Genomic DNA, 17,620 nt, shown 5'->3' with positions numbered 1-17,620 from the left:
AGAGTCAACACATATCTTTTATCATATTTTCTAGTAATAGTTGCGGAAATCAGTATTTTTATTTTCACTCTACATTAACTAAGTAAGCCATTTTTCCTTTTTCAGTTGTCCTCGAACGTTTTTTCGCCTCATTCGCGCTATGAAAGGCTTTGTTGAATGAAGCGCATTACACCTGCTATAAAAGTGGTGCACACGGCAATAATAACCAAGCTCAAACACGCCCATTTGTTCCAGTGTTTCAGACCGCTTACATTTGCTGCCAGTGCTTCAGTTTCTGGTGAAATGGTTAAGGCTTAGTTTGTGCAGTTTATTATCTCGGTTTATTAGTGAGTGACGTTTCTTCCATACAACTTACAATTTTCTTAACAGGATCGTCACATTTATTCTGAAGGTATGTTGAACGTGAAACTGATCGATTTATTCTTAGATACTCCATAGCTGGTCCCCATGTTTTCGTTGCGGTAGCACGAATTTTGCTAGTTACTATCACATCTGATATTAACAGCCCATCTGGCGGGACAACTTAGCGATAACATAACTTCTTTCTGAAAGCAAGTGTCTTACAAGAAAATGTGACACGGTAATCGAGCACTTTACGGGACCATTACAAGTCATAAGCTGAATTTGGTCTTTCTGGGGTTTTCTGCAAGTTCTAATTAAAATGGCAAGTAGGCGTACCTACTGTTCTTGATGTGCACCCACTGGTATCCAAAAGTGCTTTAGGATGGACAGATAAACAAAGGACAAGTAGCTTTATTTGTGAAAAAAGTTGTAATTTAAATTTTGTGACTGCAAGTGATCTTGTTTACTGCACACGAATTATTAGACAATTTTCCTGTGCAGCCATAGATTTAATAAGTAACCTGCGTGGGCACACTTAGATGTAGATATAGCAGTATTTTTCTGACGAGGAGCAAAAACCTTACAAATGCTACCAAGGCATGGGTGGCTGCAGATTTCAGATTTGAGAACCACACGATTATGATTTATATGCAAATGAAAAAAGAGCTGAGCTAGTTGGAAGTCTATTTTCGTTACTGTCAAATCTCCCTAGCCCTGGATACCAAAACCGTCGGAAATGACGCAGTAATCCGGGTGTCACCCTCCAGAATTTTGCTAGTAATGGCGCAGATGTAAGGATACACTTGTTTACGCGAGCTTTTGCGGTGTCCTGACCTTTCCTCCATTGACCTGTGACGTCAGGTAATAGTGCTCCGCTGCCGCCCCCAATTGTTTTCTTCCTTTCTTTCCTTGTTTTGCTGAAACCGCCACAATGATATACAAGACACCTTGCCAAAAGAAACTTCGCGCTGAGGAAGCAATGCAGCTTTAACAGCGCTACTGAATGTTCAGACGCGTTCGAGGAAAAGCAATACGGTCCTATGAAGTTGATTTTGCTGTTTGTTCGCTACGCCTCTAATTAAATGAAATGATTTCATTCATCGCCTGCTTAATCTACTGCGAAGATTTACCTTACATTTAGTCTTTGTTGTGCAGTTGCAAAATACATTGATGAGCATATAAACAGTTATTTCCTTCCTTATCCTTCACTACTATCTAATCCATGCAAACACAGTCAGAAAAAAAGTTTTGCATGATATTAACAAAAAATAACAATAACGCTTATTGTGCAACAAGTAAGGACCTTCTTTTGCTTTCTTTAGCCGCTTCAATTCCTGAGACACAGTTGACTAGGGCCTTTTTTTTACCTTTCTGCGTCGTAGATTTCTTGTCCTGTTATGAGATCCTTTAGCTGGCAGCTTCTTCCATTCGTAAAATAAGGAAGGGATACTAGTGTTTAATGTTCTGTCGATGATGAGGCGTCACAGATTAAGAGCTTGGATTAAACAATAATAGCGCAGGAAACATGCAAAGTCTCTATAAAAGTAATCATCCCACCATATCCCTTAAGTGATTTAAATCAGGATGGCCGAAGGAGTTTTACAGCCATGGCCTTCCAGAATACGAGTCCATTTACTTAACAACAGATCCACCGTATTCGGTCTTGCTTAAATTTTCCGTCGTTGATGGGAGTATGAGCAATGCTGTCGAATGAACTAATTAAGAAAAAATAAATCATCTCAGACCACAATTAAAAGAAATTTCGTGTCTGATGCTCTTCATACGATGTAAACGATTTCGGGGCTTCTAACCTCATCACTAAATGGTTCAAATGGCTCTGAGCACTATGGGACTTAACTTCTGAGGTCATCAGTCCCCTAGAACTTAGAACTACATAAACCTAACTAACCTAAGGACATCACACACATCCATGCCCGAGGCAGGATTCGAACCTGCGACAGTAGCGGTCGCGCGGTTCCAGACTGTAGCGCCTAGAACCGCTCGGCCACCCCGGCCGGCCCTCATCGCTAAATGTGTGTGATACAATCAAAGTGCGGTATGTTCATCTTATGCTTTTGTATTACTGACGTCAATTATTCTTCAATAAGGTGCACTGTAAAACTAGGGACCCGCAGCACCACTCACCAAATGTAATCTCAGATAATTTCTTTTTTTCTTAGTTAGTTGATAATATTTCGTTTCTCATCGTTATTGTCTCGTTATCGTTAAACTTAGTTCCAATCACCGCGTCAGCACTTCCGATCCCTACATATACATATCAGATGCACTCCGCAAATCGTTGTACCAAGTACAGGAAACTACGTATCGGTACTAGACATTTGCCCGTCCTGATCCCTTTGTGAATGGTACGAGGGATAAATGGCAGTCCGTATGTCGCCGCACGTATCCCCGTCTCTTGCTTTCATTATCCCTATGCGAGGTAGTAGAGTCTTTCCTCAGTCTGTCTCGAATATAGGTTCTCTAAATTTGCTCAATAGGGTTCCGAAGAAATAATAGTCTTTCTTACGAACACTGCTATATACATACAGGTGACAGAAATCATGGGCTACCTCCTAATATAGTGTCGGACCTCATTTTGCCTGAAGTAGTGCAGCATCTCGATGTGGCATGGAGTCAACAAGTCTTTGAAAATGCACTGTAGAAATATTGAGCCATACTGCCTCTATAGCTACCCATAATTGCGAAAATATTGCCGGTTCATGATTTTGTGTGCTGAATTTCGTGCACGAACTGACCTGTCGGTTATTTCCCATGAATGTTCGATGGGATTCATGTCGGACGATCTGGGTGGCCAAACCGTTCGCTCGAATTGTCCAGGGTGTTCTTCAAACCAATCGTGAACAATTGTGGCCCAGTGACATGGCGCATTGTCATCCATAATGATTCCATCAGTGTTCCTGAATATGAAGCCGAATGTAACGATTTTCAGTCAGTGATTAGTGCAATGGGACCAGAAGAACCAGTCCATTCCATGTTAACACTGTCCACGCCATTAAGGAGCCACCACCAGTTTGCACAGTGCCTTGTTTACAACTTGTTTCCATGGCTTAGTGCGATTTGCGCCACACTCGTACCCTACCATCAGTTCTTACCTACTGAAATCGGGATTCATCTGAGCGGGCCACAGTTTTCCAATAATTTAGGACCCAGCCGATATGATCACGAGCCCAAGACAGGCGCTGCAGGCGATGTCATGCTGCTAGCAACAGCACTTGCCTCGGTCGTCTGCTACCTTAGCCCATTAACGCTAAATTTCACCGCACTGACCTAACGCATACGTTCTTCGTACGTCTTACATTGATTCCTGTCCTTGACTGTTAGCACTAACTAATCTACGCAAACGCCGCTACCCTTGGTCATTAAGTGGAGGCCATCCGCAACTGTGTTGTCCGTAGTGAGGGGTAATCCCTGATATTTGGTATTCTCGACGCACTTTTGACACTTTGAATCTCTGAATAGTGTATTCCCTAACGATTTCCGGAATGGAACGTCCCATGCATCTAGCTCCAACTACCATTCCGCGTTGAAAGTCTGTTAATTCGCGTCGTGCGGTCATAATCACTTTTTCACATGAATCATCTTAGCATGGAAGACAGCCCCGCCAATACACTGTCCTGTTATACTTTGTGTGTGCGGTACTACCGCCATCTGTATATGTGTATATCGCTATCCAATTACTTTCGTCACCTCAGGATACGTTCGTTAAGTCTTTCTATTAGAGGAGAAGATACAGATACAGGCACAGGTGACCACATGGAAACCTCTTACCAACGGTTATGGGACATGCTGCATACTGAGGGCTAGGACTGTGAACGGTGCCGCTTGTTGGCAGAATATAGCAGAGAACAGTTGGAACCTTTCTTTCAAGTAGTGTGGATGCAGTGTCGCATATAGTGCAAATTATTATTTGCTCTCTACTGTAGATCTTTTGCAGGTGTGTGAAATCGTTTTCTTTTCGCGTTATTTTGCTTAGTGTAAAGTAACTCACAGTGATATCCGGAAGGCAGAATCCTAAATCACTTTTAGAAACAAGTCATTGGTCACGCACGTCTTCAGGTTACATGTAATAGTAGCCATCTTACCTGTTTGGGTTCGAATCCTGGCTCGGGCATGGATGTGTGTGATGTCCTTAGGTTAGTTAGGTTTAAGTAGTTCTAAGTTCTAGGGGACTGATGACCTCAGATGTTAAGTCCCATATTATTTATTAGATGTATTCCAATCTCTGTCTTCCTCTACAAGTTTTACTCTCTACAGCTCCCTCTAGTACCATAATAGTTATTGTCTGATTAGATTATAGCCGGCCAGGGTGGCCGAGCGGTTCTAGGCGCTACAGTCTGGAACCGCGAGACCGCTACGGTCGCAGGTTCGAATCCTGCCTCGGGCATGGATGTGTGTGATGTTCTTAGGTTAGTTAGGTTTAAGTACTTCTAAGTTCTAGGGGACTGATGACCTTAGAAGTTAAGTCCCATAGTGCTCAGAGCCATTTGAACCAATTTTTTTGATTAGATTATAGTAGATTAATACTTGTTCCGCAGATCATAAATACAACACTTCGTAATGATGTAGAACTTGTCAGTCTAACAAAAGTTTCTTTACATGACATAATTCAATTGTTTTAATAATTGTAAAATTGCTAAGTAACAGCTAAAATTCATCTATTGAGTAGAAGGAGTTGTCATTCAGAAATTTGTTTTTAAATGTTGGTTGGCTATCTGCCGGACTTTTGATTTTATTTTGTAAGTGATCAAAGACTTTTGTGGTTGCATAATTCACCCGTTTCTCTGCCGAGCTTAGATTGAACCCAGAGTAGTGAAGATCAGTCTTTCTCCTAGCGTTGTAGCTATACACATCGCTATTGATTTTGCACTACGATGAATTGAGAATAACAAATTTCTGTAATTAGCTGTGCATCAAGATCAGAAAGCCCATTCTTAACATAATAAAGGTTTATTTGATTAAATTTATCTCAGTCTATGAACATATTACCTATCAGAGTAATGCTTTCCTGTACAGTCCGAGTAGGAAAATCCGTAAGTGATGCCAAATTGTAAGAACGGAGTAATACTTCAAGGTCATTCTTCCTGTCAGACTCTTTCAGAAAACCTACACTGAAATTTCCACCAATAATGATTCCTTTCCCTCTGTCTGACAGACAGCACAACAGGGAAGCCAAGTGGTTCAGAAGTAGGTGAAAAACCCCCTGTGGGGACCTATACATAGTTACAACTGTAAAAGTATCATTATTTAGTTCCTTATGTTGCTCTACGCAAAGTGTTTTAGTTCCGAAAATTTTCACACTATGATGGCTTTTGTATACAGGGTGATCCATTGATAGTGACCGGGCCAAATATCTCACGAAATAAGCATCAAACGAAAAAACTACGAAGTTCGAAACTCGTCTAGCTTGAAGGGGGAAACCAGATGGCGCTATGGTTGGCCCGCTAGATGGCGCTGCCATAGGTCAAACGGTTATCAACTGCGTTTTTTTTTAATAGGAACCCCATTTTTATTACCTATTTGCGTAGTACGTAGAGAAATATGAATGTTTTAGTTGGAATACTTTTTTTGCTTTGTAATAGATGGCGCTGTAATAGTTACAAACGTTTAAGTACGTGGTAACACGTAACATTCAGCCAGTGCGGACGGTATTTGCTTCGTGATACATTACCCGTGTTAGAATGGACCGTTTACCAACTGCGGAAAAGGTCGATATCGTGTTGATGTATGGCTATTGTGATCAAAATGCCCAACGGGCGTGTGCTATGTACGCTGCGCGGTATCCTAGGACGACATCATCGAAGTGTCCGGACCGGTCGCAGGATAGTTACGTTATTTAAGGAAACAGGAAGTGTTCAGCCACATGTGAAAAGTCAACCACGACCTGCAACAAATCATGATGCCCAAGTAGTGATTTAGCTGCTGTCGCGGCTAAACCGCACATCAGTAGCAGACAGATTGCGTGAGAATCGTAAATCTCGAAAACGTCAGTGTTGAGAATACTACATCAACATCGATTGCACCCACACCATATTTCTATGCACCAGGAATTGCATGCTGACGACTTTGAACGTCGTGTACAGTTCTGCCACTGGGCACAAGAGAAATTACGGAACGATGACAGATTTTTTGCACGCGTTCAATTTAGCGACGAATGTCATTCACCAACAGCGGTAACGTAAACCATAACATGCACTATTGGGCAACGGAAAATCCACGATAACTGCGACAAGTGGAACATCAGCGACCTTGGCGGGTTACCGAGCGAGGTGGCGCAGTGGTTAGCACACTGGACTCGCAATCGGGAGGACGACGGTTCAATCCCGTCTCCGGCCATCCTGATTTAGGTTTTCCGTGATTTCCCTAAATCGTTTCAGGCAAATGCCGGGATGGTTCCTCTGAAAGGGCACGGCCGATTTCCTTCCCAATCCTTCCCTAACCCGAGCTTGCGCTCCGTCTCTAATGACCTCGTTGTCGACGGGACGTTAAACACTAACCACCACCACCACCACCACCACCACCTTGGCGGGTTAATGTATGGTGCGGCATTATGGGAGGAAGGATAATTGGCCCCCATTTTATCGATGGCAATCTATATGGTGCAATGTATGCTGATTTCCTACGTAATGTTCTACCAATGTTACTACAAGATGTTTCACTGCATGACAGAATGGCGATGTACTTCCAACATGATGGATGTCCGGCACATAGCTCGCGTGCGGTTAAAGTGGTATTGAATAGTATATTTCATGACAGGCGTATTGGTCGTCGAAGCACCATACCATGGCCCGCACGTTCACCGGATCTGACGTCCCCGGATTTCTTTCTGTGGTGAAAGTTGAAGGATATTTGCTATCGTGATCCACCGAGAACGCCTGACAACATGCGTCAGCGCGTTGTCAATGCATGTGCGAACATTACGGAAGGTGAACTACTCGCTGTTGAGAGGAATGTCTCTACACGTATTGCCAAATGCACTGAGGTTGACGGACATCATTTTGAGCATTTATTGCATTAATGTGGTATTTAGAGGTAATCACGCTGTAACAGCATGCATTCTCAGAAATGATAAGTTCACAAAGGCACATGTATCACATTGGAACAACCGAAATAAAATGTTCAAACGTACCTACGTTCTGTATTTTAATTTCAAAAACCTACCTGTTACCAACTGTTCGTCTAAAATTGTGAGCCATAAGTTTGTGACTATTACAGCGTCATCTATCACAAAGCGAAAAAGTGGTCCAACTAAAACATTCATATTTCTTTACGTACTACACTAATATGTAATAAAAAAATGGGGGTTCCTATTTAAAAAAAACGCAGTTGATATCCATTTGTCCTATGACAGTGCCATCTAGCGGGCCAAGCATAGCGCCATCTGGTTTCCCCCTTCAAGCTAGACAAGTTTCGTTCGTTGTAGTTTTTCCGTTTGACGCTTATTTCGTGAGATATTTGGTCCGGTCACGATCAATGGACCACCCTTTATATGGCAATTCCTCATTTCTCTGTATTGTCTCTGTTCACATGTGCTGAAAGGTTATATCCACTTATATTTACCTTCTCCTTGTCTATGACTCTATGATGTTCAGACAGCACAGCACATCTATTACATCTTCAGTTTCTAAATATTCAAAACAAACAGGATGCCCATCTACTTAGTTTTTTAATCCTCTGATATTCTGATGCAGTATACAAACATTATTTATTACTGTACTTGTATGACTACCTTGCTAATCCTCCTTACAGAACTGTTCAACTGGAGCCGAACATGCAGCTTGAAAACAGGTATCAACCCAACACTTAGCCGGCCGAGGTGCACGAGCGGTTCTAGGCGCTTCAGTCCGGAACCGCGCTGCTGCTGCAGTCGCAGGTTCGAATCCTGCCTCGGGCATTGATGTGTGTGAAGTCCTTAGGTTAGTTAGGTTTAAGTAGTTCTAAGTTCTAGAGGACTCATGACCATAGATGTTAAGTCCCATAGTGCTCAGAGCCATTTGAACCCAACACTTATATGGTTCGTTGCAGAAGCTACACTGGTGTTCAGAATTAAAGGAACAAACGGAAATTTTGCAAGGTTGCGTTTATTTTGCCGCAAAACAGTATAAACAGGTGATAGTAAATTAGGGACTATGTAAAGAATACAGAATGTAAACAACTGCGACATGCATAACGGTGGACAAAAATGTTCTTAATTTTTTCCAACTTAGCGGATTTACATACAAATTTCGACAGCTGGCTAATGTGCTCAGTATGGGGTGTGGCCACCTCTGGTAGCTTTACAGGCCTGAAAATGACAGGGCGTGCTGTGAAGGATGTCATCAATCTCATGCTGAGGCAATAACGCCCTTCTTGTTCCAAAGCTGCTCGAAAGCGGTTGGTGGATGCTGAAGTGATTCAACCCCTCTCCCTAGTGCATCCCAGGCATGCTCTACGGGATTTAAATCTGGAGAACGAACAGGCCACGCCAGGCGTGGAATATCTGCCGTCCGCAGCTCGTGGTCGTGCGCTAGCGTTCTCGCTTCCCACGCCCGGGTTCCCGGGTCCGATTCCCGGCGGGGTCAGGGATTTTCTCTGCCTCGTGATGACTGGTTGTTGTGTGATGTCCTTAGGTTAGTTAGATTTAAGTAGTTCTAAGTTCTAGGGGACTGATGACCATAGATGTTAAGTCCCATAGTGCTCAGAGCCATTTGAACCATTTTTTTTTTCAGTATCTGCCGTTTCTAAGAAAACATCAACCACCGTGCTCTATGAGATCGAGGATTATCGTCCTTCAGTACAAAGTCAGATCCCATAGCACCTCGTAACAACAGCACATGAGGTCCCAAGACCTTGTCAAGATAACTGACAGCAGCTAAACATTGCCAACTCAGGATGAGATTTTCACTCTGCAGCGGAGTGTGCGCTGATATGAAGAGCACTTGCCCACGAAAGGAAAGGTCCCGAGTTCGAGTCTCGGTCCGGCACACAGTTTTAATCTGCCAGGAAGTTTCATTGTCAACTCACCCGTAAGATTCCATGAAGATGTGTTCGAGTGATCAACATAATCCCTATCCACACCATTATGGTTCCTCCTCGATACCTATCTTTCTCCACAATGTCTGGGTCCCGAAATGGAGTTCCACGTTCCCTCCAGATCCGAATCTGTCGAGAATCACTCTCCAGACCAAATCGGGACTCGTCTGTGAAAAGAACATTGGCCTACTGTTGGATCGCCCAGGTGGTTTGTTCATGAGTCCACTCTAGACGTTTCATTCTGTGAAGACACATCAGAGGTACAAATGTAGCAGGTCTCCGGCAATTAATCCACTCTGCTGAAGCCTTCTGTACACCTTTTACCTCAATACAACACGTCCAGTGAATGCTGTGAGGTTAGATGTCAGTTGCTGTGCTGTACTAAGGTGTTATTATGATGACCTTACAGCAAATAATAGTCCACTCTTTCTGATGTCACACGTTGTCGGCCCTGCCCTTGTCTTCGGGATACAGTTCCGGTCTTTATAAATCGTTGCAACATTCGAGAAACAACAGAACCATTCACATTAAGCCATCGGGCCACATCAGTTTGCCACTGTCCTGCTTCCATTCTTCCTACGGTCCTCCACAGCAGAGAGTCTGGTAGGCGTCTTCTCTGTGCCATTCTGCACCGTCTGAGACTGTATATAGCGATTGTGGTTACGGGACTATCCGGCTAACACTACCCCGTTTGATAGGTGCCCTGACGTCATAGTTGGTGTGATTGCCCGTTGATCGGAATCTTGTCTTCCATGCAGAATATGATTATACAGACGTCGGTTAACAATTTGTATGATTATATCTTGAATTAGACACAGGACGGGGAAACAGCGGTATGTTGCTTTAATTTTAGACACGAATATATTTTCACCAGGTCACTTTCAATATTGTAGCTCTGATCCCTATCAACAATGCTTCCTGCTCCACTCACTATCGCAACATGATCCTGTTATTAAAGCCCTAGTACAAGGATCCAACAACCTTTACCACTTGGCTAAGATATGGGGTGGGCTTGAAACAGTTTGTGACTTGGTACCTGTCACATACATTGTGCTGCAAAATCTGGCTCACAGCTCTTCCATGACTGCTTCCTATCACCTCACCTCTCCCCCCCCCCCCCCCCCCCTAATCACAGCAGTTCCTTCTCAGCACTAAGCAGTTCAGCCTCAATGGCTCTAATCTTCCCTTCCTGTTCAGCTATTTTCCTGACCCTTGAACATACTTTGCAGTACTAGGAAGAGTCTCATTTACTTCCTCGATTCCCGCGCCACTACATTCCCCACAGTGAAGCCATCTGTCGCAACAACTGCACTGAATACCAGCTCAAGCATTTCACACTAATTGCTGTTTACTAATTTATTCACGAAATTTAGCTAAATAATGTCTTGATACACGTCCTGCCATCCTGTCCCTTCTTCTTGGCAGTCATTTCCATATGTTCCTTTCCTCACCGATTTTGCAGAAGCAGATGACCTTGTAGGTGGGGCAGCCACAGCTACGAGTATTCATCTTGGATATTAATAACCACTTCAGCTGTATATGGTCCTTTTTTACTGTATCACTGCCGGTTTCGTGGCGTTAAAAGGCACATCTCCAGGTGACATATGATTAAAACATTAGAGCGGAAAAGCTCGGAATCTTTTTTTCCCCTACATTCGTTGACCATCAAAGCATAACACAGCTAAAAGACGGTATTTCGTGGATTAAAACCTCCCAGATTCGAATATGGACCCATCCACTATACTGGAATCTGAATTGTTACTTTACCGATTTTCTTGATTGATAATGTGAATAAAGCTTTCTACGTACTTTTTGTGCTTTAGGTCGGTCAGTTCATTCAGGAAATTTGTAGGGTTGCTGTATGCATGTGAATATATATATATATATATATATATATATATATATATATATATATATATATATATATATATATATTTCCTCAAGGATGTTCATGAATGCTCCCATCTGCATAATATGATGACTTTCTAGTGTTTCTTTTATGGGTTTTACGTCGAGTTTTTCTGTTTGTAGATGTTGAAGAAATGTGGGCGGGCCATTTTCAATTTCTCTGGTGTGCTCTTTGTATGTAATTTTGAATTTTCCTCCGGTTTGTCCTATGTAGAATTTGTGGGATACCTTACATAAAATTTTGTAAACGTTGTTGTGTATGGGAATTTTCGAATTGCCTTTGTGAATTTTACGTTTGCGGCTGTGTGTGTTTTGATGTGCAAAGGCGATGTCGGTTTTGTTGAATAATTTGTTAATTTTGTTTGAAGTGTTTCCTAGATAAGTTGTGGTTATGTATGTTGTTTGCTTCTTTTGTATTGTGTGTGTGTTTGGTGTTATTTATGTATGTTGTGTCTTTCTGATTATGTTTTATTGTAGTATAACTGTGTTACAATTCTGGGGCCATAATCGTTTTTCTGGGCTTTTTGTTCTGAGATATTTATTTCCTTCTGAATCGTTTCATCTTCTAGTCACAAATTTATTAATCTGTTAAGCATTGTGTGCAAGAATGCTAGTTTATGGGCTTTTAGATGACGTGAGTGTGCATTGATAATACTGTTGCTGTGGTAGCCTTTCTGTAAATTTCTAAGCAATGTACATTGTTAATATTATTATTGGCTAGGTCAATAAAGTTAATTCTTTTATTAGTTTTGTGTTGTATTGTAAATTTCATTTTCGGGTGTAACTGATTCAGTTCTTTGTGTTTTTCGTCTGTGTCAGTAAGGTTACCTTCCATAAGCTTTAAAGTGTCATCTATGTATCTATAGTTGTATATGATTAGTTGCTTTTTTTATTTTGGAGAACATTTCTTTCAAGCTGTTCTGGAACATGTCAGCTATGCTTCCAGCAATACTACATCCCATCGCAACTCTATCTTGTTGTGTGTGTATTTTAGTATCAAACTCGATATAATTTTGGGGTAAGACAAGTTTCGTTAGTTGTAAAATTTCTGTAGTGCCTTGTATAGAGATTTTTCTGTATTTGAGTAGGCTTTGTTCTATGATATCTATTGTTTCTTGGATTGGGATGTTTGTGTATAGATTAGTAATGTTGAAAGATACATATCTTGCATTTGGAGGTGTTTTTTATGTCTTTGATGTTTTTAGCTAACGTTCTGGAATTCTTTATTGTATATTTTTTGTTGTATGTGTAAAATTTATTAAGGAGGTTGTTTAATTTCTTGCTTATGTAGCATGGGGGGCTGTTAACAATGTGTACTATAAGCTGTATAGGAACAAATTGTTTGTGTACCTTAGGAGCTTGTCCAAGGAGCTTTGATGTTCTAGGGTACGTAGGTAAACATGTCCTTTTTTCATGTTCTGCAAGTATTATACGACAAATTTGTTTGTGGGGTTACTATTGATTTGTGTAATACTACTGCTGCCAAGGAAATCATTAACTTTTTGTACATAGTCATTTTTGGTTATGATAACTAGACTATCGCCTTTACCTGATTTAAATGCTAGGGCATTGTTATTCGTTAGTTTTTCATTAATATGGCGTAGTGTTTTGTTATCCGAATGGGTGCTGTAGCTTTTCCTGATTTTGAGGTCTCTTTCTGTTGCAATTGCTATTTTGATAGTTATTTCATTCTGTTGTTTTATAGATAAGTTTGCTAAGTCTAGTGCTACTTTTGCAGATGCTATTAGTTGTGTTTGTACAGTATTGTGGAATTTAGGTTCGTTAGTATACTGTAATCGTTTATCAAATAATGTCTACTCTTGGTCATTGAAAGTAATTGCAGTCATGTTGATGGTTTTTTTTAATGAAAAATGGCAGGAACTATTGTGTTGTTAGTTCTGGCAATGGGGTATTGTTTTTCCATGAGGAGATTGATTATATTTTTCTGTCTAGATCCGATCTGTGTGCTGATGTTATGCACATAGATATTTATGAAATGTGACTTGGTATCAAAAATTAATAGAGTAGTACTGTTACTTAACTTTAGATGTGCCACATATATATCTTTATTTAGGTGTTCCTTATAAAATAGCTTACTGTTAATTTCCCTTTGGATGCATAATTTTGCTCCATATTGTTTGATGTGATGTGCTATCATTGGTTTTATTGAAATCTAGATGCTGACGTAGACCGGGACGAGTTTCTTTTTTAGACAAACCTTATTGAATTTCACATTTTCCGTGAGTTTTACTATTTTTATTCTTATCCTTAGGTATTTCAGAAAGTTCCCCCTATCGCTGTATGACACTGAAGTCATTACCTTTTATTCTTAGGGGGCTGCAGTGCAAAATATATCTTTAAATGATATGATGATTACGAATATCAGCCAGATACATCATTCTTTAAATAATTTCTATTTCAGACATTAATTTACCTTGAGCCCATTTCGGTCTGTTGCCATCATCATGTGTTCTGATAATATATAGCTAAGCGATACTCTTAATATAAGGTAAAAATTAACAATGTATTATATTATAGTAATTATCATAGTTACAGACCATTATATTAAGACCATCGCTTACTTATGTATTTACAGAGCACTTGTTGATGGGAATACATAAAAAATATAAAAATAAAAAATATAGAAAAATAAAAACCATTTAAATAGCAGCGTAACTGGCTGATATTTGTAACAATCGTGCCATTAAACGACATATTTTGCACTGCAGGCCCTAAAGAACAAAACAGTCCATCTAATGTTGAACATTGTTCTGAATAACCAGCTTTCACGCTTCAATTCTCTTCTGTCCCGATTTTCCCACTGTCAATGATTCACAACCATCCAATGCTGTGCCCCAAACTTGCATTTTCTTCCTGAAACTGAAAAGTTTCATACTAGTAGAATTATTTTGGTCAGAAATGCCCTCTTTGCCTGTGGGAGTCTGCTTCTTATGTCGTCCTTGCCTCATTCATCAAGGGTTATTTTGTTTCCAAGGTATCAGAAGGCCTTCACTTTATCTACTGCGGAATCGCCAGTCTTGATGTTAAGTTTCTCGCTATTCTCATTTCCGCTGCTTTTGACTTTATGTTCATTTAAAATGTTTAAATACGCATTTGCTCGGTGTAGAGTAGTCCACCATTTTGCACTGTTTTAGCCAGCTCATTAAAACTTTTTAAAAAATTTTTATAACTTTTTTGTGTAGCGGGCACATTTATACGCGCACATTTGCATCCCATTTTTAGTGCCATTTTACGAGCTTTTTGTGAATTTTCGTTTCCGAATAGAAATAGTTGATATTATTAACCGTTCGCTTTCTATCATTTAGTAAACTTTTTATAGTTGTAATGGAGGTTAAATATATAGAATTTTTCCGAGAAAAGTACCTTTAATTGAAAAACAAACTTGGAGCCTGTATTTACACTACCTCGTCTAACTTCAGTGTGGTCTTTACAGAGATGTTATAACAGTCGTAGCGCGCCTCTGATGTCATTCGACGTTTGCCGTCAGGTCTAATTGGAAACATCTCTGGAGCAGTACTCTAAAATACATCCAACAGCTAATGAATGGTCTCCTTAGTGGCTGCAGTGGACCTTTGAAGAATCTTTCCACATCTACATTTTACGCCTTTGTTCTGATTTCAGTTGACCGTCACATTTATCTTCGCTTCGTGCATACGCTTAAAATTTTAAGTATGTCACATACTATCCAGAATCTAACTCTAATCTTGTAATCAGATGCCCACTAGGAGGCAGAGTCACCCAGAGTTGATAGTTTCCTGTAGACAGCAGTTTCCTGCAGTCAGCGCGCAATCCGAGAATATTTCTGGCACAGTCTGATTAATAGCTTATGCTTTTACAGAACAAGAGCGATCCGATAGCGCGTCGATATTACTTTCGTTTCTGTTCAACATATTTGGTCCATCGTACTGGTTTTTATCAGTCAAAACTACTTCAAGGCTGTGAGATATGGGAAACACTACAGGAGACAGTATCTAGATTATCAGTTAAATATATGATACAGCTCGAACAACTTCCGAAAATTTAGGAAGACGAAATCAATATTTTCACTTGTGCCTAATATTTCCAAATGGTAACCTGAGAAAAAACACACAAGTTGTGTAACATAACAATAAAGATTCTGAATAGGTGCTTGATTTCCTCACCATCTGAGAAAAAACACACAAGTTGTGTAACGTAACAGTAAAGATTCCGAATCGTTGCTTGATTTCCTCACCATATGTCGTATTGTCCTGCTTAAAATATGCTCTAGTATTCTTGAACGAAAGGCTATTGTGGACAGTTGTCAGTTATTTTTAATATTCATTTCTACAACTGCCACGTTTTCAGCTCATAGAGCTTAAGCAAAATCTATTCTGTTTTGATTTCTGTTGTGTTATTCGGACAACAGGATTTCAACTGACCGATGAGTGAAATTTTTTTTTTCAGATGAAGAACTCCGTAATCCAAGAGGGGAGTTGGAGGAGGGGAGGGCTCATTTCGAGCCTAGATGTCCGGGCCATGCAAAAACGTCTCCTTTCCGCCATAAAACGGGGCCTCAAGTAAGCTGAAGAGATTATAGCGGCGTCTTTATTTTACAGTACTTGTTTATTTGTTTTTTAGCACACTCGTGAGGCAATATTTCATGAACATAACGTCCAACTTAATATACATATACATCAACATCTGCACCTACATACATACTCCGCATGCCACCGCATGGTAAGTGGCGGAAGGTATCCTGTTCTACCCCTAGTCATTACCTTTCACGTCCCAGTCGCAAACAGAGCGAGGGAAAAACGACTGTCTTTATGTCTCCGGACGAGACCTGATCTCTCTAATCTTATCTTACGCTATATATACGTTGACAGCAGGAGAATCGTTCTGCAGTCAGCTTCAAATGCTGGTTCTCTACATTTTTCTCACTAGCGTCTCACGAAAGGAAGGTCACCTTCCCTCCAGTTATTCCCATTTGAGTTCCGTAATAATTGCGTGCTGTTCTAACCCATTAGTAACAAATGTAGCAGCACAGCTCTGCATTGTTTGGGTATCTTCCTTTAATCCGACCTGGTGCGGATCACAAACATTCGAACAGTACTCGACAATGGGTAACACTAGCGTCTTTCACTGTCTTTGTTATTGCTCGCGTAGCAACTAATATGTTGATAAATGGATGATATAAAATACGCTGCTCCGAAAAGAGCCCTGAAATACTTTTTAAGGATGCTGTGCTGTGACTTTGTTTGAATCATTAATTTTCAACAAAACAAAATATATTATGTTCTTATTATTCTGGATCTGGCTTTCTATAAAAGGAACATTGTTTCGTTACTGTAACTCGCTATAAAGTTCAACATATCTTTCTTACTTTAGAGTTATTGAAAAGGTTACTGGAAATTATTTCGTTATCAATACTGATGTTACAGTACCCAGTGTTTGTTCAACATCAAAATTTTGCAGTGGATTTTTGTTAACATTAAAACACCAATAAGTACCACGACTAACACGAAAACATAAGACTATTATCAGAGAAAGAAGATTTTTACTATAATATTTGCCAGACCAGAACTACGCACAGCAAGATTTCTTTTATGTCATGAAGGTAACTTATCTTTTTGCACTGTTAATAATACAACACCATCCGTAGCCCGCGTCCACCTGTAAAAGGTATCATAAAATGTGCTGCTTTGCCCTGCAATCCCGAAAGCTGAAAGAAATAATTTTAGTTCACTGCTACCTGTACGCTTCTTTGCGGTATGATTGGTTTCACTTAATGCAGTTTGAATGCGCCGTGGCAGCGGCTCGTTCGTTCATAGCGCAGCTCTGCACCACGAATAATATTTAAATAGCTGAAATGTCTTAAAAGGATGGAATAAAATAGCAGGCAAGATTATTACATATCATAATGCAAGTTCTCACTAACTCTATTCAAAACATTTAGACAGATTAAAATCTTACACACCTTTACGAATCAATGCCTAATGGCGTCCGTCTCTCAATCTTGACAAAAGAATGCTACACAAGCATATAATATAGCGCCACAGGCTCTTCCTACTCACGTAACTTCAAAAGGACGACAGAGAAATTAATGCTCGGTCACTGCTATTTATACTCGGTTTAATACCTTTACATCTTTGTTTGATATTTAATAAGTATCGTCTGTGACTGTTCCAGGACTCGCCAACACTGATATTATCTTTAAAAAATCGATACATAATTCTATACAAATATAAAACATGACACATAATGGTTTCTCTTTATTACATAAGATTCACACAATCATTGCCCATGCAGAAATAAAATTATTTTTTCTCTTCTTTTTAAACATATAATATGTTTTGCC

Source organism: Schistocerca serialis, chromosome 6, assembly GCF_023864345.2.
Source record: "Schistocerca serialis cubense isolate TAMUIC-IGC-003099 chromosome 6, iqSchSeri2.2, whole genome shotgun sequence".
Lineage (NCBI taxonomy): Eukaryota > Metazoa > Arthropoda > Insecta > Orthoptera > Acrididae > Schistocerca > Schistocerca serialis.
The sequence above is the reverse complement of the archived record's forward strand: the minus strand, read 5'-3'. Positions refer to the sequence as shown.